General features: G+C 33.8%; 1 long non-coding RNA gene across 2 annotated transcripts in view; it reads left to right on the forward strand.

Moving 5' to 3' along the window:
* The window catches only part of LOC122178134, a 35,608-nt gene that overhangs the window by 4,582 nt on the left and 5,730 nt on the right, over positions 1–25,296 (forward strand). Inside the window, exon 3 of one of the 2 annotated variants that reach the window (XR_006178240.1) lies at positions 20,324–20,413. This is a non-coding gene — a long non-coding RNA (uncharacterized LOC122178134). Of the gene's footprint in view, positions 1–20,323; positions 21,193–25,296 lie in introns of those variants that run through there. The other variant, XR_006178238.1, reaches the window with a different exon arrangement.

A 25,296-nucleotide genomic window follows, 5' to 3' on the forward strand; every position in this document is an offset into this window, starting at 1 on the left:
AGCTTCATTATAAAATATATATGAAATTAGTAAGACTATTCTTAGTATGCATGGCATGGATAAATTAAATAATAAAAGAGGCCAAATTTTGAGTTTGAAGGTTAGGAAGAAATACTACAGAGGTGTATTGCCTGTTTTTTTTTCTGGTAATAAGGCTATAAAGCACTATCTTGCATTATAGGTAAACAGAAGAATTGAACAATCAATTCCTCAAAATGAGCAGAAAAACTTCCAAGTGTTTCAGCTTGACTTTGTGACAGTAATTCTGCAGTGTGCAAGTATATTAAAAAAAAATTAACCCAACTAAATTACAACTATTCTGATGTCATAAAAATATACTTTGTGATATTGTATTCCATTTTCAGTATTTATTTTTTAGTTTGCTAATTGACAATTAATTGCAAAAGTTCAATCACTTTGAAGCATTTTTCCCAAGCATTACTTTGAGACAACAAGACTTTACTAAGTTTTTTAATAAACTTAGTAGAAAACATAGACTACTTAGACATACTCTGACATACTATTTCTTTTTTTCTTACAGTCAAAAGAATTTCAGGTAGAAAGATAAATGCTACAGAAGCCTAAAACTAGCCCCTGTATTTCAATTCACGTCTTCAAAGCAAATTTCTGCAAGATAAAAAAAAATTCTGCCTGAGCAGGAATTATGAAAGAGAAAACAGATTGATGTTAACTCCCTGACCCATTGATTCAACCAGTACCTATTAGCTGACTACAGGGACTTATATTTGTAGAATTTTGTGGTGCTATGGTAATTTGGTTCTTTTTTGTGTCCACCTTCTTTTACTCCCACATAGAGAAAAATGAAAAAAATAAACAACCAAAGGAAGGCTGGCTTGTATAGCTTTCTATGATTCATCACATGTAATATTTTACTTCAATGGGGGCTGCATATGATTAGCTAGCCCAAAAAAAGATTATTATGTGTAGTCTGGAACACTAAGCATATGACAGTTTTTCTGGAACTTTGGTTTAGTTTAGATCAGATAAGCTTTGGGAGGGAAATAAAAGTATATTAAGGGCTTTTTCCACTTGTAGTGAAATCTGTATTGTCACCATGTACTTAAGGGCTTGAGTTGAATAGCTGAGATTTCATTTGCTGTTTTTCTTCCAAAATACCTGATGTCTTATTGCCCAAGGATTCTAACCTACCATTGCAAGTATTTTTCACTGCTAAAGGACTGTAGTCTTGAATAATTGTCACAGAATTATAGAAATGTAGAATGCAACTAAACTCATGAGATCATGCAGGCAGCCAGATCAGATATTTGATAGGATCAAATACAACTGCACTATCTCATACAGAAACATTTCTAATTTGTTATTATAGATTTCCATAAAAAACGTTTTCATCATCTCTATTGGCAACATGTTCTTGTATTTTACTTCACTTGAAGTTTGAAAGCTTGTTTCTAATGTTTATTCCTGGACTCACATATTGCAAATTAAAGCACTTTCTGTTCTATACTTTGAGGAAAGGGAAGAATGATAAATCACTAGCTTTTTTTTTTTTAACCTTTTTTCAAGGTTACTGTATTGCTGACCCATGTCTCCAGTTTTTGTTTTGTATTGCATGCAAGCTCATTCCTTTCAATCTTTTTTTTTTTTTTGCATGTCATTTTTTTTTTTTCTGAAAAGGGTTATCATTTTTTCCCTCTGTTTGGAATGTTCTTAAAATCCAGTGCAAAAACTACTCCAGCTGAGACATTTCATTTTGCTGACTAGATGAAAATTCTAATTTTTTTTTTAAAGAAAATTCCTTCATACAATTTCTCAACTTACTGGGGAAAAAAAAATCACATTGCAAGCTTTTATTCTGCTTTAACACACTTTTCAGTTTGTCATGCTGGCTCATGGAAGTAGCACTATTAAGAAGTAAAACATATATAATGCAGTAGATATCCAGGCCTGTCTCATAATAGGGGATTCAGGGTGCAAATCATAAGAAAATAATAATCTGGAATACTATTAGGTGACCACTGTAAAATTTCAAATATTTTTCCATGAAAGTTTATAATAGTATTACAATTTTGTGAGTCTTCTATTTCTTTTGATATCCACTCACTCTTTCTAACACATGTAAAGCATACTTGACATTTATAATAATGGAATGATTAGGCATGTTACTGACATCAAGGTTTAAGGAACAGGGTGACATAGGGAATTTATGTTCCACTTTAATCCATTTATTAGCCTCCCCTGGGACCTGTTTTTAAATCTAACTTGAGCCATACCAATCTTGGGGAAAGAAAAATCTGCCTAATCCAATGGCCAGTAAAACATGTAGATGTAAGAAATTGTCAAAGCTTCCACCAAACCCTTTTTTAGTAATAAAAATATTAATGACTTGTATGATGACATTCTCACTGGAATCATATGGTTACTTTTTTAGAACTAGTGTTTTTCAATTCAGGAAGATAGTATAGATGGATTGTTTAAGGCAGTAATAAATGAAATATAAACATGTAATTCCATACAGCACTAGTCATTAATGGTTTCTTTACACATCATATCATTTTTTATTTCAGTTCTAAAAAGAAAAAAATCTTTCTAGGTTAACAGTGCTTTTTTGTTGTTGTTGTTGGGGAAAAAAGGTTTGAGTGTACTTGCATCCAGCAAATATCTACAGTAATACTAAAATCAGTTGTTTAAAAAATATCCAGATTGGCACTGCAGATTGCCAAAATACAGTTCTAAGGTAGGTCTCCTATTCTTTTGTAATAAAACATTTGCCCTTTTTGTCAAACTAAGTGAAATTGCCACTTGGTTAGTAATAAGAGATGTATAAGACCAGATTCTGTTTTTACTTACATTAGTGTGAGTCTAGAATCTCTTAGAGTCCAAGCAATGTAAAGATACTCAATTTATGCTGATGTTGTTGCTTATCTTTGTAGTGTAAGCTGTGGTAACAGTATTAATGCCATTACTTGATATTAGGTGTTCATATTCAGACAAATATCTGGAGAAATTCAAGTCAGATGTTGATGCGGGGAACTGTATTTTGTGTGTTCATTCAGAATAATTTGCTGCCTATTGAGGTGCCAATCTCAGGGTTTAAAGATGAAAAGTACATTTCCATTAGTCAAATATTTATGAAAAGAACGCAACATATTTAAACCTTGTTGACCTTTACACAGTTATGACATATACATCATCACAGTTATCCTTACTATTCATTTTGTCTGAAAAGAGTAAAGCTAGAGGTTAAGTAGTCCCTAAGGGTAAGTTAAAATGTAGATTACTGCCGTGTTGAATGGCTTTAGTATACCTTGTGTCTTTTGTGGCAGGTTGAGGAGACCGCTCAAAGCGATAAAGTAGGTTGCTAGATGATACAATTTAAGAAAAAAGCCTAGAAAATGAGTTTATTGTTATTTAGTATTGTAAAGATCGTATTTGATAATACATTTGTGCTAGATGTGCAAATATGTATCTTTCAGCTGATGTGTTCAAAATGGGTTTAAATTAAATGAGTTAATACATTTTTCTTTGATCTGAGGCTAGAAGGAAGTCACTATGGTCATTCAACAAGATCTCCTGCATTACATATGTTGTAACTCTTTAATTAATTACAATTCAGCACCTGTGACTGAATAGATAACATTTTTAAATCAAAAGAGTAACCAAAGCGATCTTTAACTTTTGACTTAAAATCATACTGGAGTACAATAGTCCTGTTCTGTCTGGTTAATTACTTTCACTGATGATTGAAAGTAGCCTGATTTATTTATTGCTTTTGTTACACCTCAATTTCCTGATTTTGGTAGTTTGGTGGGTTTATCAACTTACAGTCAGTATTGCTTCTCAAGTCACCATTTAAACACTTCTTTGATTAGTAAAGTAGATCTTTAATTATCTTCATCCAAATACTAAATGTGTTGCTGATGTTCTTCAAAGGCCTTTTTAAACTATTTTCTCTTGTAGCTAACAGTAAAAATTTCCGTGCACGTGTTCCAAAGAGCAGAGTGACTCTTGTAGAGTAGAAAATTGTACAAGCTGGAAATACATATTGAATAATATATGTATTTGTGAAAGATTTCTGCGCTGTACTTGTTTACAGCACCTATTCATATCTGAAGCGCACATCTATACAAAAGCATGTAAATGGATGCTGATCAGTGCAAAATAGCTCAGGTCTAGAAGCCAGACAGTTGTATTAATGTGATAGTTTGTTAATCAAAGTCTTCTGCTTTGCCAGACTCATCCACTGTGGCAGGCTTGGATGTGTAGCTTTTTTGGACCACCTCAGAATGTGGATTAGAAGTGTAATTTTTGCACCAATCTGTGTAGACATGTACAAATCAGTCACTGAGTGAGAAGGGAGATTGCATTACTTTGATCAAAAATTATCACAGCACAATATATCAAAGCTTTTGGCTGAAATTTGGTGTTGTAAACTGACTGAAAATGTAAATAGATTAAGAATTTGATTATGCAGTTCTCATAGGAGCAAAATTTCCACTGTTGATAATAGTAAATGTTTGTAGCAAATAATAAAATTCTTGGAATGATTATTTGTAAAACTTCATGATAAATATTTTAAAGGTGGAACTTCAACATTTTTTTTTTAGCTATTTCGGGTTACTCATCTGAGGAACTGAAGAATTATTCCTTACTTCTAGAAACAATTCTGATTTTTTTTTTAAGTATTCGTTCTATTTATTTACAAATATGTATGATTTCTTTTACATGCCTCAGGGCATGTACTTTTTTTGTGAGTACATTTGGAGAGTTAACCCTTCCCTGAGTCCTGACATTAACCTCCACATCCAAACTTAGGCTAATTCAATGTTTTCTGGGAAAATATTATTCAAAATTGACTTTTTTTCTAGAATTTCTACACATAATGGAGAAATTATACAGATTACTCCAAAATATTTTTTTTCAGAACTGAGCATAATTAAGGTGTGGAGAAACAGTAGCACACTGGAAAAAAAACCCACTTGTTTTAACAAAAGGGAATCCAAAATTTTTGCAAGATTTTTCTTGAGTGTTTTATCTCATTCCAGTTACTTTCTTGAAAGTGAAATGCTGCAAAGAAGTTTTAAATATTAACTGTAATCATCCTGTTTACTGAGTGTGAGACAGGAAAAAAAAAGGAAGCTGCTTCAAATCAATTCCTACAAATCTAAGTTATTTATAGAATCACTAATGATTCCTAGGAACCTCTGGAGAAGGTAATACTGTAGCATATGCACATTAAATTGCACATGTTAGTTTTGTTGGTTATACGCTCATGGTTAGCACTACCACTTATCTGTCCCTGTTATTACACATAATGATCTTTACTGATAAACTTATCCTCAATCAATAATTTCACAGATTAGGAAAGTAAGACAGAATATGGTTGCTTGAATGAGAGTGCTGTTAGTTGTAAATTTTTTTAAAACAGTGGTGTATTTGTCTTCTAAACAGCAGGAGTCTTTTGTAAATCCTTTAGCAACTTTTTCTAATCTTTTACAAACTGTAAAATCTTAGCTGAAAGGCAAGCAGAAAAGAAATGTACAAATAAGACATCTGTTATTGTTATATCAGGGATGATATATAACCTGCTCTGAAGTAATAACATTTTAACAAAGAACTAGAGTCTTATCCAAAACGAGATCTCAACCACTTCATGTCTTCATTTACTGCTTACATAAGAATGAAGTTTATAACTGGCAAATCTTATCATTAATGCTTGCAGGAATTCACAGGTATATAGTACAGTATAGTTTAGATCAGTCAGTTTGTAGCCAAGACACATCTTAACAGGTAGAGGTATCCGTAAACTGTCTTCAAAGTAGTGTGTTTGTACATTGCTTATAAAACTATATTCACCATTATGAAGTACAGTAATACTATGTGTGGTAAATTCAGCACTGGGAAGCTTGCATACCAGTAACGTATTATTTTCTAGCCCAATGAGATCAAGCAGCGTATTATGCTCTGTTTAATAAAAATTACAGATATGGAGTGTTATTCCAGGAGAATTTTATTGGGGTGTAAATGCAGGTATCTCTTAGATATGTTTTGTTATTTTGTTGATTTAAAAACAAGTTCTTAACTGCATTTTAGTGCCAAGTGAGATCTGACAGGTTAAACTCTCAAAATTTTTGAAGTTGACACAAAGTTACAAAACTATTAAATGTTGAGACAACTTCAGGACAGCAAGGAACTTTGCTGGCTGTACTGGGGAAGGATTAATGAGGAGAAAACAAAACAAAACAGAATACACTTTTCAGCCATGTGTTAGAAGAAACAAGAATAAGCACTGAAGGGAATTTGTTTCTTTCTTGAAAGCCTTTTGGTTTAATCAACACTGAAATGGCTAATAGTGCATTTTAGTGCATTTCAGTACTTATTCAGTGTGTAACAGCTAGTTAGCTCTTCATATTTGTGACTACATTGTGAAATTGATGTGAACTGAAAAAGTGAGACCTATGTGCCATTGTTCTGTATGATGAAGTGTGGAAGCTATGACTTTATTCAAATTATGTAGTTCATGGGAATTAGTCCAGAGAGCCGGTGATCCAAAAGCTACATGGTAGAGCTTCTTAACTTAATGTTAAATATTGAAAGTTAAAGCTTAAAAGTTACCTTTTAATTTGCATTGTGTTATTTCTTCCTTTCTTGAAGAAGACAAAATGTATTGCTCCTTACTTTACTTACAGGAAACTCAGAAGCATATTTTCTTTGCTTTTCTGTCTTTTGCTATGTGCTATGCATCAGTACATACTAATACAGTGCCAACATTTACCATGGTGCGCTTTTGTTTTTCTGGAAATGTATTTCTGTTCAGAGGAACACCCTGTTGTCTAGGGTCAAGGTGTATATCTCCCAGATGCAGGTGTTAAAAAACGTCATAACATCATGATACTGTGAATCAGAATGTACCTGCTTTTGTCTGCTAAATATAGTTGCAAATGCTTCTTAACTTTTGGGAGAACTGTTAAAGGGATTCTACTGGAAGAGCACTTGGGTCTAGTATATGTTTGAATGTATTAGATTCAAATTACTGTAATATTAGAAAGAAATACCATTAGGACTTGTGTAACCATATGAGATAAACTTCCCAGATACAGAATGGAGTACAAATGTTGCTGTTAATGTCAGAATCCAGAAATGTGGATGTGATGGCTGACATTTTGTCCAGTGTATTGTCACTAAATTTATAAGATAAGATATTGTTCTGAAGCTTAACTGATAAATGGCTTAAATGCACGACAAATTAAGATTAAAACCTATCTGAGGATTATCCTACGTCTAACAGATATAGGAATAATATTCACAAAAGGGTGTTTCAGGGGGTTAACTTATATAATATGTTCATTAATGACACTGGCATAGAAAATATACACTAAAAAGTGGTAGATGTTTGTACATACAAGAGCTAAGCTTTTATTCAAAAATACCTTACTGCTGTGACCTTGAAGTGTGTAGTAATACAAAATGGTCTGAAGGTCTGTAAAAAGATGAAAATAAGAACTTTTGCTATAAATGATACCTTCTTGACTGTTAATATGGAGAGCTGGAGGTTCTTGCAGATCTGATGTATTTCTAGTAAAGAAGGTAAGTATTGAGTCCATTGTACAAGAAGTTGGTATATCTGAATGTCTGGAGTATTGTGGTGTGTACCTGGTTACTTGCTTGTGGTAAATATGAGTAGGTACCTGGTGAGATGGATGCAGCTGTGCAAAGCAAGGTTGAGCTACAAGGAAAACTCAAGAGTTTAGCTTGCTTTGTCTACTAAAACTATGACTAGGAGATGGTACAGTAGTTACCTATGAAAACATCAATGGGCAATAAATTACAAGGTGGGAAATGACTTGTTTAAAGCAAATTGCAGTTACAAAAGGAACGACTTGTCATAAACTGGGGCGTTATTAAATGTAAACTGAAAAATTATGTTTCTGCCCATAAAGTGAATGAGTTGTTGAAGCTGCCTTATGAATAGATACACTAGATGCAAATATTTTTAAAAGGTTTCCATATAAAGTTTCATAAAATTTTGTCAAGATTTATGTGATGTGGTTATTTAAGTAAGAGAGGGACTAGACTCATTCAACTGTGGGTTACCAGGATGCACCTGAATTTCTTAACTCTTCTATGTATTCTTTTGTTTCAGTCTTTTTCTCTCTTTCAGTAGATAAATGCCACTTAACAGTCTTTCATAATTGCCAAGAACAATTACATAATTGTTATACATAATCCAATTGTATGGAGAGCTAGTTGTTGGAATACCTTCCTCATTTTGTGGAAGTTCTTAGTTCCACTGATAGATCAAAACTTACTATTTTCCTAGTATTTGGATTACTTGTTATGAAAAAAATTGGAAATATGCCTTAAATCTTCTTCCCATGCTTGTCTTGGTCCATTTCTTTGTGTGTGGATGCCATGAGTACTTAATTCTGCCTTCAAGAGTCATTGGGGAAAAAGGCAAAAGCAACCTTTTTTTTTTTCTTTTTCCTCAAGAGAAATGATCATTGTTTTTAATTATTCAGTTTCAGAGCTACAGGAATAACATATCCAAAAACAATTTTTTAAATATGGGAAAATGCTGCTTGAGTTTCAGAGCTGTAAGTAGCACGAACTGTAAGTTTTATTACATCATAATTTGTCTTGTAATTGTCTCACATTTTTAATTTATTTTAAGCATACTTGTCTTTACAGAAGCACAGGAGGAGGTTTGTAGATAGAAGTCATATCTTTCATATCTTTTATTACACCAATTGGCATATTTGGAAAAGTTAGGCTTGCAGGCACACAAGCTGCTCTTCCCTGTGTGGAATAGCAGCAAAATAAATGTTTAAAGCAGTTGCTCAGAGATAGCAGGCATACATCAATTCGTACATCTTTGGTGTTTGAGGAAGGGACAGGATGATATGATATGGGGATTCTGAGAACAGGACAAAGACAGATACTTCCTCTAGGGAAACAGGTCGCTTATAGTGCATGGAGCGCAGCGGAGTGGAGAGTGTGGAAGGAAAGAAGAGAGACTGAAATGTGCTACTAAAACATTCTCCCTGGAACTGGAAGATAGTGATAATCTTTTTTGAGAGATCTTTTTTTAAAGTAATCATAGGGATGTGTTGTCAGAAGTTGTTTCTTGCTCAGATGTGGTTTTCAGTCAGTTTGTTTGGATCTTTGTCAGGATATTTTTAATGGTGAGTTTTCTGAGTTTAAAGGCTCTTTGAAGGCCAAGGAGGTTTTTGGAACACATCTTAAAAATGGCTTCTTCTTCAAGTAGGGCTTATAACTGGTCAGTTTTCTCTTGAAGACCTGAGTATAAGGTTATCTGACATAGCTTTCAAAAAAAAACCAACATGATCTTTTACAGAAGTGTGCTTGTTGACTGAAGTCTTCTTTGGGTGGTTTAAACAGATATCATAAGATTCTTCAGAGTGAATAGGATGGTATCTGAAGATGCCTGGTTTGTGTGCATGTATGTTTCAGATGGCTGCAGGTTTGTGGAGTTGAATTTGTTAGTCTGTGATTTAGTATGCATTCTAGTTTATAAAATAGCATCTTTGATGTTGATCTTAATATCTAGGAAAATTTTTTAGCATAGGACTCTTTCAGGAACAGTTTGGCTAAAAAGTCATGATTATTGAATTTATAATTGCAGTAAGCAAGGAGATCCAATTCGTGGTGATGAGGATGCTATTCATACATCTTACGACAAATGGACCTGGTGGTGCCTGTCTAATGCTGAGTAGTTGTTCCTTTATTTACTTCTGAAAGCTGATACTTCTGTTAAAGACACGAAGAAGGGTTTCTGTGCCCTAAATTTATCTAGTATGTCTGATAATGCCAGCCACACCAATCCTGCTTCTGTGCTAGACCAACTTAGTTACAACAAAGTACTGTATGAGAAATAAAACCTTTCTGCTGTTCAAGGCTTTTTTTTTTTTTTTTTTTTTTTTTTTTTTTTTTGAGTTCGTCTGCACTCAAGCTGACCTTTTCTAGCTCTGTTTCTAATTCTCTTCATATACTCATTTTTAGTAGGGGATATATGTTGTAAGTAATGAAGGTCAAATTTCTGAGCCCTTGTATGTTAACCCAATGATTCCTAGACCCTTTAATCCTTTCCTACAAGAGCAGCTGTAGTAATAAGGGTCAAGGGGGTGTTAGGGATTGAGGTCATTAGCTTTTTGGTTGTATTTATTCATTTTGTTGGTGTTTTTCACTGATCAGTCTTAATGAATGTTATCCATTCAGTTGTATGGTATTAAATGGCATTTGACCTTTCCTGCAATGTGAATATTTGATTCTTATGTTTATTCTCCTTTGACTATAAACTAACATTGTTTTTTAGATACGGAAAGAAATTCTTTCACTTTATTATGCTGTGAACTGTCTGTTGGGTTGAATACTTACCTTATCATTAATGTACATAAAGTCACATCCCACTGAAGGAATGGAAAAGCTTTACTGAGTTCAATGAAAACTTATAGCACTCCCTTTGATATTAGTCATAATTTAATACAAAAGTGCTTGGATCCTTATGGCTTGCAACAAATAAACTGCTAGGTTTTATGTTACTGTTTAAAGCAGCAACTTTGTCGTCACTTCATCACACCATTGCATAACATGCAGGAAGACTAGAGAATTTGTCCATCAGTCCAGTATATGCGTAAAGCTAAACTGTTAGATTCATTTATACTCAAGTTTCCATCTGCCTAAGGAAATCTAAGGACAATAAGCTTTAAAACATATCCTGAATATTGACTAATTTCTGCTTTTTTAGACTCAAACTGCATACTGTGCAGTAGACCCCCTAACTGACTGTCATGCTTTTGGCACTCATTCTTCTCTTGTAGTTAAAATAATTTGGTTTATACTTTAATGTTTGAAGGGTTCTCAGTTGCTGCTGGTGAGAAGTGATTTCTGCACAGTGAAGAGGGAAGAGTTTATCTTGTTTGGTGTTGATTTTAGTGGTTTGTAGGCTTGCTCGTTAGATATTATACTGAGATCAGCTAACTTGCTTCATTAAAAGTCCTTCAGGTGATAGTTATATTTGGTTACCACTGAGTTGATATGGATCTGAACCAGAAACGCAGAAGTGAGAGGCTTTCTATCCTAGTAACAATTTCCTGAACCTTCCATTCTCCTATATTAAGAGGGGTTTTTATAGAGTGGAAAAATGCCCCATCATAAAGCTGTAAGGTTAAAACTACAACCCCTCTCCCTTCCCCAACACTCCTTAAACTATGGATCTTGTTTGCTCTGGGAAGTGAACTGCGGGAGGAAGCCAGATGGCAGCTGTATTGAGCTGCCGCTTTGTTGTGCAGGATGGGTGCCCCTCCTCCCTCCTCCAAAGCAAATGTTGATTCACGATGAGGGGTTTATATATCAGAATGAAGGATTCGTATGATTTTTTTTATTATAATGCCTGTTCTTTTAATAGTGTGCAAAAGAAATTGATCCTCTGCTCAAAAGAAGGACATTTTGAGATGTGTATGTGGCAGAGTTGTATAATTTTAAGGTGAACTTTCTAAAATGGTACACGTAGCCATGTTATTTTTACTGCTCTCAGTTAAACAGCCCAAAGTGCTGTATGAGCATAGCATGCTTCTTGTAAAGCGTAATCCAAAGAGAACAAATGTTCTGTATTTTGTTTTATGGTAAAATAATTTTTTTGTAATGGGCTAAAAAAATGGAACTTGTTTAAATAAATTTCTAGCCAGAGAGTGATTATTAAATTATAGCAGAGAAGATGCATGAATTGACCCAATATACTTCATAGAACCTGCACAAAGTATTTGAGTGCTTCATGGAGCTTAAAAACATTAAAATTCTGGAAATTAACTTGTTTATCTGGGATTACCAATGATGTGCTTGCATATATTGCAGGGAACCGTAAACTCTGCAGTCCTTGGAAGCTAATCCTCCAAGCTGATTTTTTTTTTTGTAATTTGCATTTCTTCATAAAACAAAATTACATTAAATTTATACTTTTTAATTGTTGGCAGACTTGTTTGATTGCTGTTATATTTGTGATGCAGAATATTTAAAAAATTTTACATTTCCAAAAGTGCTAAATTGAATCTTCATGTAAGCCCATATATGTACAGTATAAGGTATGGAGTGTAATTAACTAGAACTTGGTTTCTTTTCCTGGTGATGAAGTCATCTTATAAATCCAAGAGAAATGAATAGTTATGACAAGAGGAGCTCACCATTCTGTTGGATACTGTTATCAACAACATTTTGCCATAAACTGCTTTATAAACAGTGGAAATAGCATAGAAATTTAAGAAATAGGAAATGGTGTTATTAACAAGCTACATTTTTAACTGCCATGGGGTATTTATTTCGACTGCCTAGTGTGTTTCAGAATGTGCTTTTTAATGTAAATAGCTACAAACAAAAAATTCAGATCCTCAGATGAATGTCAGAAATGAGCCTTAACAAAATATTTTTAAGAATTTGTACCAAATAAAGCAATGTGGTTTTCCCTCTTTCTTCTTCTCTTCCATGCTGGCTTACTATCTCTCCTTTCTGATGACAGTTTGTATCTTTTATAATGCAGATATGAGAGAGAAGGAGGGAATAACTCTGTAGTACAGGTGGAAACACTTAAAAAAACCCTAACTTTTAAAATAACTGAATTTTTAAAACTGATATTACTCCCTCTCAATATACCACATTAAAAAGTATCGTATGGTGCCCGGCATCTTCAAGGCTAGTAGTATAAGTAAATATCTGCAGCAATCAAGATCACTGAGAAGTGATGTGCATATGGTTTATATATAAATAAACACATATCTATGCATTTCATGTCTTTGTGTATATTACTATCTATAATAGACATATATGTTGAAATCTGTGTTTCACATCAAACCTCTACAGTATGCGTCATGAGGGAGACAAGACCCATGTGTTTTGCAGAAGCTTTTAAAGCTGTTTCATTTATTTTATTAGCCTTTAATGAATGTAATTAGAACCCAAGTAATTAAATGCAATTGTGCTCAGTATGTTCCTGTTGTAAATTGCCCTAAACAATGTGCATGGTGTGAACAAATTTGTGGGATTAATAGAGGATAGATAATGTTTTTGGATAGTATTTCACACTAAACGGCTGCAGAGAGAAACAAAGAAGCTGGCGCAGTGTCATTAATCTTAGTCAACTGGCAGTTCTGGTGTAATTTGCATGACTTAGACAGTGACACAAGATGGGGCTAGCTTGGGATGGGTGTTAGATCACTGGATACATGTGTATTTATTTCTCTTTAGTGCTCTGATTTATAAGTAGAAAGAAGTTTGTTTGAAGAACCTGATTCATTCTGTTTTTATCTTTGTTTTTATCTTAGATTAACAGAATTTCTGGCAGTATATTTTGTTTGTGCCTTTGTTTTTATAGTTAGCATATTGGTCTATGGATATTAAAAAACATCTGTGCATCCTTGTCATCATAGAAGAAAGGCAGATGTGCTGTGATTGGATAGTGGGTTGCTAGTGGAATAGGTTTTTTCTTTCTTCAGTTTGTTGTCTTGTTTCCTGGCTTAACATTAGGATAGAATGAGATTTGTTTCTAAACAAAGCTGTAGCGCTTATAGCTACAAGGGCTGCTCCAAAAATAATGCCTCCTATTTAATAAGTTGGTCTGCAATGTTAGAGGCAGATACTGATGGTATGACAGGAGAGGTTGAATTATTTCAACGGCATTCCGTTAAGTTTTGTTGTCATGCAACAGACGGTAGCAGAGGAGAGGGGCAGTCTGACAAAATGGTGTCTGGCATGGAAGAGCTTGTGATACAAAGGTGTGGAATTGAATTCCTCCATGCAGAAAGGGTTGCACTCACTGACATTCATTGATACTTGCTGAACATTTATGGAGACTGAACAGTGGATGTGAGCACAGTGAAGTGGTGAATGGTGCATTTCAGCAGTGGTGACGGTAAAAGTGAAAAACAAGCCATGCTCTGGATGGCCATGCAGATTTCTATGAGCACAATATGCAGGCTCTTGTTCATTGCTAGTGCAAATGCACAGCAAATGGTTGTGACCGTGTTGAAAAAGAGTGATGTATAGCTGAGAATTTCCTCTTTTAAATAGTGTCATTGTGCTCTTTGTTTCTGTTGAAGCTTCCATGGAAATAACTGAGGCATTACTTTCAGAGTGACCTACATAAGACATGCATTTTCATTTGTCCGCATATTCTAAAAATCGCTGAATGAGTATAACCTGATTGAGTAGAAATACAACTCAAAAACTATAAAATGCTTGTTATATTTTAGTAGAGCAATAAGTTCTCTCAAAATAGTGGTGACTGCTGTAGCTAATTTTCACAAGAGTTTTCAAATGCCCTAGTTTGGCTTAGCTGAAATGTTCTTAAACACAGTCATCTGAAAATGTATGTCAAAGTGAATTGCTTTGCTGGAAAAGTTAGAACAGATATATCCCATTAGCTCCAGGTATTAGAAGATTGAGTCAAATTTAATTTGAGCCTTGTTAGGTATTTCTGTCCCACACTCTAATATTGTTTTCAAAATATTTCCCACAAAAACTTTACCTTTCTGTAAAGGACACGGTCCGTTTTATTAGAAAAGTAACAAATGCCTATAGCTAAACTTAGATTCATAAAACAGAATCAAAGAATCATTTTACGTTGGTGAATACCTCTAAGACCCTCAGTCCAACTGTGTGCCTGCCACCAATTTTGCACAGTAAACCATATCCCTAAGTACTATATTCATTGTTTCCTTAAACACCTCCAGAAACAGTGCCCCCAACATTTCCATAGTAAACCTGTTCCAATGCTTCACCACTCATTTTGAGAAGAAATTTTTCCTAATATCCAACCTGAACTTGACCCGTTCCTTATCACTGAAATCTTCCTATAAGCGTATTTAGTATATATTTTCTCCAAGCTTTTGAATAACAGATATACCAAAAACATTTGTGCTGAACTTATTCATGTAATGTTTCTAGAAACTGTTAACTCTCTTAAATATATCGTTTATGCACACCTAATCATGTTGTAATGACAGTGTTAATGTAGTTGTGCAGTAAAAGTGAATGGTGAGTAAACAAGGGATCTTCAGAACGCCTTAAGAAATTTCAGTCCTGTATATAAACAGGAAGGGATTCTTACTTCAACAGTACCTGGATCTTTCTATTGTAAGTTTTCAACTCAGGAAGATCACACTTAACCAGATCTGAGGAATAGTGACATAGGGTATTCTGAGGCTGTTAGGGTTTAGTAGTTTCCTGTTGTGTATTTCTAAGTGTATTTTCAATACATCTAAAACATTATATTTAATTTACGCTATTTCATTTTAGCTTCATTTTAAAATTACATTATTTTAAGTTTGGAAGTTAAATTATAGAAGTAAATAGTACTGTTCCTATCTGTACTTAATGTTAGTCAACTAAATGTAATTTTGATGCTTCCTGGCTCCCTAATAGTTCAACACATTCCTAATGTTTCCGTAAGGCAACTAAATTAAGAAGTCCTGAGTATTTAGATTAATGTTTCCTGATAACTTATTCTTTTTAGAAGTTCAATTAGATTAGTAGTTCTGAGTCTTCATTCTGTAGAGTTTTAGTCCAGCAGAACTACCCAGAGAATTAAGCTACTCTAGATATGTTGCAGTAAAGTAGGAAAGGTGGACCTGAATATAGTTTGATATTTTTTTTCCTCTCTTCAGATAGTCAAAATAAACATTTCATTTTCCAGTAATGCAATTTGGAGGTGCTAATATACATGCACAGAGGACTAGCTATTGTAGAGATCTCCACTCTTGTTGAAAAGTCCTGACATGCAAGAGTTTGAACTCAACTTGATTGTTCTTGTGTCAACTCTACATCTGTTTCACTGCACTAAACAACATTTTTGGCACTGTATATTAGCCAAAATGTATTTAGTATGATAATCCAATTACTAAGCAATATTTAAGAAGGCTCCTTCCAACATCCAAATAGTAAAGACACTATGAATTTACATCTTTGTGTTGCATGAGCAAATACACATTATTCTTCTCTCCTGTGGAAAAAGCCTATTGTTATTCCTTTGACCAATGTAATGTGCAAAACAACAAAAGTAATTAATTAACAATTCATGAAAGTAGTTGACTTCTATTAATGTGCCATTGACCTTAGCACCACTATCCAACATTTAAAGGCAAAGGACCACAATATTTATTATGAGGTCAGGCATATTGATAGAGCATTTAAATGAGTCATATTTAGCTCACTGCATGGGAATTATGTTAATGAAAAGGGTGTCAGAGTTTCAAAGATTTTAAGTGACTGAAATGTTATTTGATCTAGAATTTATTTGGCATTTATTCTGTAAGAATGCAGAGCAAATGATTTATAGGGTTTGTGTTTGATGTGAGGGTTCAATAAATGTTGAGGCACAATTTTTGCTTACCTAAAGCAATGAATTCTGTGGGAGGTAGAGCTTTCCCTTTCTGACTTCCCAATTATTGGCTTGTTTGTTTTCGCATAGAGTTTGGAGAACTTAATCCTTCTGGTTCATTGGAACAGATTGCTATAAACTATATAATTCTAGAAGAATAATGTAATTTTTGAAATTATTTTCTAATGTATTTGTAATTAAAATCTTTCATTTTTTTCTATGTGGACTTTTTCTTGTTCTGCATGTGTTTGTCGCTTTGTTACACAGATTTTTTGAAAATAAGGGAATGAGGGAAAAGAAGCAAGTATATCTGGATCTGTGATTCTGTGATTTCTGTGTACATTCAGTGTACATGACTGTAATGTGGATAATTTTAGAATTCAGATTTAAGTTCAAATGAGATATGAAAATTGAGTTATTTGCTGTTACTAAATGATAGCAATTTTTTTCTTTTGATAATTCTATCACTTTGAACTGTATCTGCTATATTTGAGTTATCCAACTGAAATGAAGCCTATTTTCAATTAAGAGCAGAACTCAGGATAGATCCTGAGTAAAATGTAATTGAATTGGGATACTGTTGAGAAGTTGGGTTTAATTTTGAACTTACACATTAGATATTATATTCAAACGATATCTGAAAGTCTTCGGGCTTGAGTTTGTGGTGATGTAAAACAAAGTAATATTTTTCATGTATGAATTCACAAAAGCAAAAATGCAAGACTCAAAGACGGCAAAGCTCCCAATTTCCCATTTAAAGTTGCTTAAACTTTACATGTACACGGCAATTCACAGATCCCCTTATCATGTGATTAATTCTATCACAGTTTGAGGTAAATGGGAGAGAGAATTCCTTATTACATGTGAATAACAGAGATCCCTGATATGATTTTCTTGGATTCCACTTTGATTCAGATTGCTATTCTGTTTTAAATCTTATTATGCTGCTAATTTCAGTTTTACCCTGAAAGGAATTTTGTATGCTTTCCAAGGCATTTACATTTCAGTGGCTTTCAAAAATATTTTAGATGTGAAACCTTTAGCAAGGGGTAATTGCAACTTACAGACTTTTAAATTAATAGAACACCTAGAGAAATTAAATTTTCTTGGTGGTATGAAGCCGTAAATCCTAGTGGTGTTTTCTAGAACTAAGGAGATAAAGATTGATCTTATGTCCAACATTGTAGCAGGGGCCAGTTTTGTGACTGATTGACATGGGGGCATTATTCTTACATAGTTTTGTATTCAGACTGCATTTATTTGGTATCTCCAGACACAAAATAGCACTGTTTCATTAATTCCTTTTCAAAATTCATTTCAATGCATTAATTTATATTATGACTTTTTTATTATTTAATCACAATATTAGCCATTTATCTATAATTGTTAGATATTAATCTTAGTAGTAGATTAGTATCATTAGATGTTATTGAACATCTTAGAACTAGATGTCATTTCTTGCTATTAAAATGAAGAATATCAATATAATCTTACTTACATATTAAAAAATAGATATCTTCATTGAGCAGGTCAAAATTGAACATTTCACATTGACTTAAACCAGACAAGATGCATAGAACTTTAGCCACTGCAAGGACTTCTCCCTTTTGTTTTCTTTAGTACACTGACTTCATAAAGAAGTAAATGCAGTACATAGCAGGATGTCTTTCAGCTTTATTGATATTCCATGTCCTCTTGCATCTTATGTAAAAGGAATTGAAATGAATGGTCCTATGTTGCATTCACTTGTTGTTAATATCGCAATTTTTGTTGTACCAATGTGGTACTTATATGTCTGCATACACTTCTACACCTACAGTTTTTTACCACTGAGCTGACTGATCAGTAGGAAAGCTGTACTTGCATAGCAAGCAAATTAGGAAACATTTTGAGACAACATCCAGAGTTAATTTAAATCAGTTTTCTATTTCATCTATTTTGTTATCTTTCAACAAGTAACAGTCCTCAGGATGTGTGTTTTAGCAGCTCAAGGGACATTTACATCTTCATGACCAACTAGTTTTATATGACAAGTAGATTCTAAAATATTGTTGTTCTAATGTACCTTTGCTGCAGAATTTTGATATAAAAATTCGTGGAGAATCCTTTATTTTGGTAGAAGATGGAGATTTATTATTACAACACTCACTGATTTTTGCATGTGAGTAAGACTCTTGAAAATACCTTAGCAGGGAAATCATAATTAAATACTTACTGTTTACTTTTTTATCATAAAATACAGATCTTTCTATTGATGTGCTATAGTGCTGCAATTAAAAACAAAAGTAGCATTCTCAACATCATTCCAGCTCTGTCATGCTTCTCTTTCTCTGCTAGATGGCAAGATACAGCCAATGGTATTTTTGCTTGTAATCATGAAATCTGTTGAGGGAAAAAATTCTAAAAATCTAGTGGAAGTGGAAAGGTAAATATTAACAATATTATTCAACATATATGACTATACATAAAGAATTTGTCCATATTCATATCATAGTTACATGGAATTTGTTAGAAAAATTTAGCTTAGTCAGCTAATAAAAGTCAAAATTCATACTTTATTCTAACTATGAAATGCTCGACTAATTACATATAATTGTTTTCAAAGGGAAATTGTTTCTCATATGAAAATGTTCCTGATTCAATTAAGAAATATCTTTGTATTCTCTGCTATAGCTAAGTAGCAAACAAGAATATAAGCCCATGTCAAAAAGAGCAAAGTCTATTTCAGAGTAAATTTCAGCCCAGGTGCAGTTATGAGTTTTGTTATATTTGGAGATGAACAGAATAATAGGAGCAGAACTAGTTTTGACTTCCACGCTTTTTGTTTTCTTTTCAACTAAATGTATTTTTATAAAGCAAACAATAGAATTGGAATAGAGGTGGGATTCATCTGAAATTTTTTGCTCAAATGTATTTACTTTAACGTAATTTATAACAGATACACTTTATTAGGCCCAGGACAGAATTTTCTACAAACTGACAAAGGCTTTTAAGTAGTAAGCTGCCCAATGATCAGTATTCTGTTTCCCTGCTGTCTGTGTAAATCTGAGTCTTGAATTTGTATTGCCCATCTCACAAGTATGGGATGCTGAGCTGCCCATCTAGTGACATGAGTGGGGGTGGCTTCTCTACTCCCGAGGGAGCTGTTTAACTTTTAATTAATCCAGGAGCCAGATCAAAGAGTTCAGAAGTACTCACATGAGGGCTCAGCGTAGGTACCACCGTTACCTGCTTTATTGCCAGTGGTAGTTCCCATTCCCTGAGGTTGCATTTTCCAGCTTGTGTCCAGCTATTGTCTTGAAATGTCTTAATGCTGCTACTGATGGATTACTGTTGAAGAGCTGCTGCGTTATGCATGGCAGGATTGTTCAAGCACAGAGATGGAGATGATCGCTCAGGATAACCAGTTATTTGGTAGTAGGTCACACATTTAGGATATCACAAAGTAGTGATGCAAACATCATATGAGTGCCTAGGACCATTACTGATTGACTTCAGTTATTATCTTTTCCAGCTGTACTGTGCTAGCATGACTTCATGCTCATTGCCAAGTGGTTCATCGTGCACCTATAAATATAGTAGAGAACTTGCTATGCTATTTGCTCTCTTCCATGGTCTCTTAAGAAATCATTGCTATCACTGCCATACGTTGCTGTTTTTTAACTATACTTTCAATGATAATTTAATCATTATATTTAATTTTTCATAGTAATAAACTAATTTCACATTTTTATCTATTCTGAAAAACAAAAGGAGCAAAATAATTATAATTTTTTTCAGGGATATTGACTGATGATTCTGTTCAATTTCATGACTTTCTAGGGCAAAAACCTTTTTTCTTATATTCTTACATCTACATTGCCACAAATTTTAGAAGTATTTTTGTTCATTAGATTTAATGCTCAAATATAGTGGTCTACATAACATTAGTCTGAAATAGTGCTCTTTCTGCTTTGCCAGATTTGTCTCAGGATCAATTTTTTGAACACTCACAATGTTGGAAAACATCTATGAACCAGCTCTCTCCAGCCTTTGGAAGTCTGGCTGAAGGTAGTTAGAAATGCAGATGATGCTTGATTAAGAACACTGGTTGTCCAACTCTCTTTCTTCAGAGTAATAGAGCACCAAGAACGTTGGTGATTTCTTGTAGCGTCTTTTCTGGATTTGGCGGCTGAAGAAATTGATATATGCCCATTGGAATTTGTGAAAGTCTTTGCAGAGATTTTAGCCTACGGCAGACTGGGCCTAAAGGAAGCAGTCCCCAAAGAGACAGAGCCTGCAGCTGTGAATTTAAATGTGTAGTAGGAAATGTCAGATTGCAGATCCAGAAGAAAAGGCATGCACTGAAGACTAGGGGAATTTCTGCCCTAAGATCTATCAACTATTTTCAGAACCATGAAGCAGAGAGCTGTTTATGTTTGTTACTACTTTTTAATTCCTGTTGGCAGTGACATGCAGACTATGAAATGTGTTAGGCTTGATTTACATAAATCAGAAGGTTGTCAGCATCTTCCCTTTAGATGTCTATGTTGCCTTAAAATCCAAACTGATGACCTCATTGTAACACAAATAAATAGTGTTGGTAAATGTTATTATAAATTTCTTCTATTACTGAACGTACAGATGGAAATGCAAAGTTAAAATTTGTGATATTTTCTTACATACACTATGCTTTGTTACCAGTCTTCCATATTTTTGAAACATTGTTTTTCCATTATCAAAAAAGGATGGATTCTGTTTTTTTTTTACAGTGCTTGATCATATTCACTTAATTTGGTCTTTTGTTGAAAATAGAATTTCCTTATTGGTAGATCCCTTTGTATCAATACAAATGTAATTTTGAGATCCTTTAGCTGTCCATCATAATGAAATGAAAAAAGAGAGGAAATATTTTCATCTCTTAATTGAATGATTATTTCTGTGTGTCATCAAGTACTGGCGAGTGCAGATATATTGTTGGAAAGAGTAAGGGGAATACTGTAATTATAATCAGAAAAGTTCTAGATAATTTCACAACTGCCAAGAACATCTGTAATTTTACATGCTTGTAGCATACTAGGATTACCTAGTTGATTAGATGTATTGTTAGATACTTATACTAGGGATGGTTGTTCAGTTTTATCCCAAGGCATTAATTTCTCATGAAAGGAATTTACTAATTTCCGTGTACTAATCACCGATTCAACTTTCTGGTTCACTGTACTCGTATTTTTTAACATAAACACGATTTTTTTTCTAGATTTCAGAATAAATATTGAGTTTATGTGAAATGCACAACTATCCTTATAAATCATGAATTTTGTACAGCCTATCCAAGAAGATTTTTGGTTTGTTTGTCATAGGTATAGTACCAAAATAACAAAGTGTTTTTTTGAGTTACTATTAATATATATTGCAACATGAATTACATTTTGCAACATAAATATCTGTAATTTTTATTACACAGGCACTGCCCTTCCACCTTCCTATATTCAGATAGTGAGACTACGCTACTAATGGGTAGATTTCCACATTTTCGTCTGTTTTTTGGTGTTTTCCTTAGTGGATACTACCAGCTATGTGAAGTCATCTCATTACTTGAAACAAACTGCTTAGGCTTGGACTTCTTAAAATAAAACTTTTTTTTATGTCACCCTTATAAATGTGCCCTTTCCAAATTCTTCTTTCTTGCTTTTACAATAATGAAAAGACTAAAAAGACCATGCTTGTAATTAAAAGTCATTTTTAAATAACCTCAGAAGATTGTTTCTAGAAATCAAAACATCTTCATAGTACAATTTCTAAGGAAAGAAAGACAAGTGACTAGGATCCCGTACTCTTTACTGTAGTCTACATTAATTATCTTCTATTAAAAAATGACAAAGACCTTTTTGAAAGGGAATCTGGCACTCTTTCCGCAGAAATGATGGCAGACACCCTACTCTCTGCTGATTTCTTGACACTTCTAATTACCTGTATTCATTTGAAATCGTTTCCTTTGTAGTGAGTTATTGGCATGATTTTCAGAGAACAAGAGGAAAATGGAAAACATTTTAGCAAGTTAAGAAAAAAAAAAATCAACAGTATCATTGTTTGCAGCTTTTGTTGAAACTACCTATGTGAGTCATTTGAGGGACATGAAGGTAAATGAAAGGTTATACTTTGCCCTGCACGTTGTCACTGGTATTTGTAATGTCAATAACTGTAGAAGGTTGTCAGGAAACTGGAGAGATAAAGGTCAATAGCAATGACAAATATATCACTGTATGTGTTTGAATATGCAATATCAGCCCAATCTCATGGTGGAGGTTTTCACACCCTGGAAATATCAATCAGGTGCTGTATCAGAACTATTCATTGTTTTCTGTATACTTAGAATTAAATGGGAGATCAGTAGGTTTAAGTTTTAGCCTGTTTACATTATTTTTTTCCAGCTTATATATTTTTTTCATTTAGTGCAGAGCAACAAGTTACTATGTCAAAAAGATATTTTCTGTTGAATAAAACACCAACAGAGATTGAAAAACAAAATACAAAAAAAAAGGGAACAAACATTATTCTGGGTTCGTTAACGTGTTATGGGGCATTGAATGTTAGTTCCTATTTAACATCTGATATTGCTACAGCTTCCAAATTATTTTTGCAAACCATGGCTTTCTGATAATTGTATGTAAAGCAATTTTTTCCTATTTTAACGAAGGCAATGGCATCTTGTTCGAAGTGCCTTTAACAGAAATAGAGGCACTTTATTTTTCGTATAGCAGTTCTTAAGAGCTCTGTTAAAGAAAGCGACCACAATGTACAGTTAAATGAATGTGTAAAGGAATAATCCTTTAGAGAGAACTATCTTACACTTGAACACATCAAAACACCAGAATGTGACTTGTTACAGATGTGGTTCTGATTTAGGAAAACTTCTCACTTGACATATAGGAGTGCTAAATCACAATTCATTGCCTTGTAATGTGGTTTTCTGTGATTATGAAAAATGGCAAAATGAAAGCTGAAGAACTTCAGTGTGTTACAAGACATTGACTGTGAAAACTGCACTTAAGTTCAGGGCAAAGCTTGAAGTAGAAAAGTAGGGGAAGGACAAAACAACATGGAGATGAGTATGAGAATAGCAGGAAGGAAGTATTGCTGCAAGAGTCTTGTTTGAGAGACAACTGGAAGAAGTACTCTTACTGGGTAGAGTATATGAAAAAGTGACTATGGGGAGTTAAAGGAAAGGTGAACACAAATTGTATGCTGATTAGAGATACGAAGTCCAATATAGTGGGGAAAAAAAATTGCAGACATGATAAAGGCACAAAGATACTGTTATATGGATCAGAACACAATAACTATGAAACTTCTGCAAATCCAAGTTTTTAAAATAAGCCAACCATAAAACTATTTACTAACTCTAATCAGTGATCTCGCTCTTCCCCTGAAAACTGCTTCCCTTTACAAGATGCAAGTCCTTTGTACTGCTAGGGTAGCCAATGAAGAGCCCTAAAATTCTGACAATTTCAGCACGTAGAGTTTTGTGGTAGCTTTTGAATGACTTGAATGATCAAGTGGTTCAAGCTTTATTCAGTTTATAAAAATAGTGACTGAATTTGGTGATGTGTCTTCTGAGTGTATTTAACATTGAGTTTTAATTTAGTAAGCCTTTTTATGTACTTAAATAGTATTTTAAAAATCATGTGTATGCTGCTCAGGAAAGCCCTTAAGAATCTGATCATAAGAACATATCTTTCAAAGTTCAGAGAGTTTAAGGAAGTCCTTGAAGAAGTCCACTGTTGGCTGAAGTTGTTTTTCCTGGGTCGTTTCCTAGAAATACTTTTGACCTCCAAATTTTTTTCCTGAGAGTAAACATCCTAGCTGAGTTTCCCAGGACATAATAATAACTAAAAAGGTAGCAACCCTTATTAAACTCATAGAAGTTTATCCTTCCATTCTTAGCTAATTTTAAGCAATATGTCACCCAAATAATTTGGAAAAGTTTTTCAGATTCTTAAAAGACAGTAATCTCATTTTAAAAGAAAAATTACTCTTTTTGAGATATCACAGCTTAATATCTTAAAAATATGTGAGTGAAAAGCAAGATATATACCTTAATCAGTTATTGAAACTCAATAAATGATTCAAGTAATGTTACAGTACTGTCTGAGAAATGGGCCCTAGACTGTTCATTGTATACCCTGTTGTTCTATGAATTTTGTTGTATGTTGAAATTTTTGTCATCCACGTACATATGGTGCCTGGCACAAATGATGATTGACGCATATGATAACATATGATTCTTTTTTTCTCTCTCCCTGACTCTCTCATGCCTTCCCTCTTTCTCTTTTCCTTTAACTCCCCATTTCCATCTTCTCTATGTCTGTCTTCTATTCATCCTCCTCTCAGTCACACCCTTCTCTCTCTCACTGTGCTGTGGTACAAGGGTTTTCTTTTAAAGTACTTTTTAAAGGTACGTGTCTGCCTGTTGCTTTATTAGGTTTCACCCTGTCTCTTTCACATACATACAGGCATGTGATAGGTTTTCCATCTGAAAACAGTCCTGGCCCTTATAATAGACCAATCCTTCTTAGATTTGCTATTTTCACTCAAATTCTTAATTATATCATTGTCCACATTCTGCATTCAAGATCATGACATTGCTACAAGATGACTGCAATTACAAGGCTGTAAAGAGACATTCACGCTGCTGTTTTGAATCTGCATTTTACCTCTCTGGAATGGGGATAATCTTTCAGCAGATGAAATCTCTTTGTGTGTTTTTGTGTGCAAGAAACAAGGAATTCACACTGTGCTATGTAGCTATCATCCTGTCTCCTATATACTGTGAATACGTGACTGAGAATTAGATGCTCCCTAAACCTTGATAATTTGTAGGCCAATATGCATGTCTTTGAAAATGGAAAAAAATTAAATACTTCTGAAGTATGCATTTACCTCCTGTACTT

Source organism: Lagopus leucura, unplaced genomic scaffold (genome assembly GCF_019238085.1).
Source record: "Lagopus leucura isolate 7727_CA_CO unplaced genomic scaffold, USGS_WTPT01 Super-Scaffold_1, whole genome shotgun sequence".
In the NCBI taxonomy this organism is placed as follows: Eukaryota; Metazoa; Chordata; class Aves; order Galliformes; family Phasianidae; genus Lagopus; species Lagopus leucura.